Genomic DNA, 3,752 nt, shown 5'->3' with positions numbered 1-3,752 from the left:
TTTTTTAAACATATAGTACTATTACTTTTAATTGCATCTCTCAAGAAGAGCCACATTTAGTTAAAAATATAATTAGACAATTGTAAAATGAGTAGCTTAGAAAAATAATAAAAATTCAATACTCCAGGATATTATAATGAAATTTTGTATTCCTGTTGAGGCCATGATTCTTTGCTTCATACTTAAATATTCCCAAAGCTGTTCCACATATAGCAAAAAGTTGTGGTGTAGTATTGTTCTGTCTGGGTTCCCCCAGACGCCAACACCAAATAAAAAGAGTAGCCAGACACGCTGGTAAAAAGCAAAGTCATTTTATATCTTTGAAAACAAACACAGATAACAAAAACTGTTCTTACAAACTGGAATGCTGTGAAGCTTCACAGAAGAGTCACGACGGCCAGACAATACAACAGGCTTCTTGCTGGCACACACACCACTGTAGATAATAAAACCCACGCCTCCCCCAAGTTTTCAGCCTTCGAGGCCACAAGCCAGAATCAGAGACGCCAAGGATCAAAGCAAGGTCAGAGGACTCCCAAAAGATAACTCTCCACAATACAGGAAGGGTGGGCCTGCCTTTTCAACCTTTCTGAGGAGAACCACACCCAAACCCAGCTGTTGCCTATTAGGGATGGAAATACCTGGCTAATTGTCCCCTTCTTTGTGCTGCCCTTCTCTGCCTCATATCTATGATGGCTTGTGCGTTCTCATCTAATGACTCCAGGCTACTCGCTGGGGAGAGCTCCCCCCCGGGGGTCTCCGGCTGTTCTCCCTCCTCCTCGTCCTGACATTCCTCTTCCCCGTCTGCCTGGTCCTCCTCCTCCTTCTGTTCCTCGTCCTCCCCCTCTGAGCATGGAGCCGGCAGAGTTCCAGCCGTTCCCTGAGGAGCCTCAGACTGAATCACAACAAGTATAAAGCAAGAACTAACTCAGAAATTAAACTCTGACCATGAAAGTCTATGTGCATGTTCAGGTGCAGAATAATATTTCACCTTGAAACAAAATTGACTTATCCTCAGCAGAATAATTGTTCTCTACCTTTTAAAGTTCCAGCTATTGTTTTATTTGTTGGAGAAGCAAAAATAGGTAAAATACACTGAAATGTGCTATGTAAAGTCAGGTTCTTCAAAACATAAATAAGTATACAGTATGATTGTATGAATAGGAGAACATCCAGCAAATGTATAGTGATAAATGTAATTAACCCCATGTGATGGCCATAAAGCACCAGATCCTGGTGCACCAGTTGCAGCCCTATTTGGACAGGGAGTCACTGCTCACAGTCGCTCATGCCCTCATCACCTCGAGGTTTGATTACTGCAATGCTCTCTACATGGGGCTTCCTCTGAAAAGTGTTCGGAAACTTCAGATTGTGCAGAACGCAGCCGCAAGAGCCATCATGGGGCTTCATAGATTCGCCCACATTTCTGCAACACTCCGTGGCCTGCATTGGCTGCTGATAAATTTCCGGTCACAATTCAAAGTGTTGGTTATGACCTTTAAAGCCCTGCATGGCATTGGACCAGAGTACCTCCGGAACTGCCTGCTACCGCATGAATCACAGCGGCAGATAAGGTCCCACAGAGTTGGCCTTCTCCGGACCCCGTCGACCAAACAATGTCGTTTGGTGGGCCCCAGGGGAAGAGCCTTCTCTGTGGCAGCTCCGGCCCTCTGGAATCAACTCCTCCCGGAGATTAGAACTTCCCCCACACTCCTTGTCTTTCATAAATTACTTAAGACTCATCTATACCGCCAGGCATGGGGGAGTTGAAACACCTTTTCCCCAAGCTTTTTAAAAAAATATTTATGTTTGGGTATGTATATGTTGTTTGCTTTTTAAAATATGATAGGGTTTTATGTGCTTTTTAATATTAGATTTGTTTTCCCTGGAATATTGTTTTTATTATTGTTGTGACCCGCCCTGAGTCTTCGGAGAGGGGCGGCATACAAATCTAATAAATTGAATTGAATTGAATCTGAGTTTTGCTAAGTCATAATATAATTTATTTGGCATTGGCTTAGCACAGTGCTTCTCAATTATTTTCTGTTATCCCCCCCCCCAGGAAGAAGTAAACATTTTGCACCTCCCCAACTTTCCAATCTGGGCCCCAATGGAATTTTAGTGTTTTGACATGGGGCCAGGCCAGCTTAATCAAGCCGATGTTTTGGGGTCACCTGCCTGGCCCACAAGTGCCGCCTCTGTCGAGCATTCACAGAGAATGGTGTAGAAGGAGGCTTTAGGATAGAATTTGAAGTTTTCACCCATCTACTGCAGAGGATGCTCCTCCTTGTCCAGCAGTAGATTCACCACACCATTCATGGCAACTGCAGCGCTCACTGAGAACAATAAGAATCCAGTCTGCTGCTCCGCCCCACCTGGCCGTCTTCTCTTCTGGCCTCAGAGTAGAGTGCAACTGGGAAAACATTCCCCATTCAGGGAAATCTATCAAGAGGGACCACACATGTTTCCCGGGGTCACGCCCACCCCTTGGCATCACTCCACTCCCCCCGCCCAGTAGTGGCTTCCCACGATTTGAGAAGCACTGGGTTAGCATGTTTTATGAAATTCATTACTGTGATTTCTAAATTATGGTTTACAATTAAATGAACTCTGTGACCCCAACCTCTAGTGCTGCTTACATCTTCATCAATGGGCCTTTGGAAATGCTGTGATGACTTTATTACCCTATTAAAGTGTTGTTTTGGAAGTTCAAATATACAATTTGCTAAAAAAAGGTAATATGTGTCAAAAATATCCATACTTGTTCAAACATCAGTCCTCTAGCTAGCTGAAGTAAGAATTAAGCAGAGCAACAAATAAAAACTTGATGGCCTATAAAAATGCTCTGCTTATTATAATCCAGGATAGGAGGGCACTAAACTTGCCTAGTCTGCATTCCTGGTAATTACAACAGGAAAACAAAAGGACTCAATAAACATCTCACTAATAAACAAAGTTTACATCACTCTGGACATTATACGATGAAAGGGGGAGATTTATATTGCCTGAAGCATACACAGGAAGAGAGGGTGATTAAGGAAGATTAGTTGAGATAAGGCAGAAGGCTTCAGAGAAATTAGGTGTGAGAAACATCTGCTTTGAGGAAGAGTTTCTAGGAAATTGTTTTGTGATATTTGCGGGAATAGGAAGAACTCAAAGATATGTTTGAAGTTATGTTACTGGATGTATCACTTGACATGTATGTGTAATTATCCCCATTTCCTTATGTTCCCGAATAAAAAGAGGTACATGGCTCTATAACCATGTCACTTCACCCAGAGAGAGAATGTGTCCAAGTCTCCTTTCTAGGATTCGCGTTCGTGAGTGACCCCACACGGCTGGGTTGCACTTAGTCCCATTGAAGACATTGTCTCCATTAAAAGCCAAACTATTGTTGATGCTACCCTTCTAAAGGAAAGGTTAAGGTGTGGTTGATAAAGGGAATCTTCTCTTGATATTCACTAAAGTTCAAATTTGAAAAACGTCGAAAGTATCATCCACATAATTATATTGGACTAATTCCCAGAAGCTTAGTTTAAGATAGAAAAGTTTTCACAGTAGTGACTAGATTTAACTTCATGTCACTTTAGCCAAAGCAACTATATTTTTAATTGTGCCAACCTAGTTATCGATGCAGAAGAGCCCAAGGTGGCGATGAGGTAGCAGCACCTATAATGAGTTGCTTTAAGTTGCTTTTAATTTTATATCATCGTTCTGCTATTTACTCTAATTCATCTTCACCTCTTTCATTA

This window comes from Erythrolamprus reginae, chromosome 2 (assembly GCF_031021105.1).
Source record: "Erythrolamprus reginae isolate rEryReg1 chromosome 2, rEryReg1.hap1, whole genome shotgun sequence".
Classification (NCBI taxonomy): Eukaryota; Metazoa; Chordata; class Lepidosauria; order Squamata; family Dipsadidae; genus Erythrolamprus; species Erythrolamprus reginae.
The sequence above is the reverse complement of the archived record's forward strand: the minus strand, read 5'-3'. Positions refer to the sequence as shown.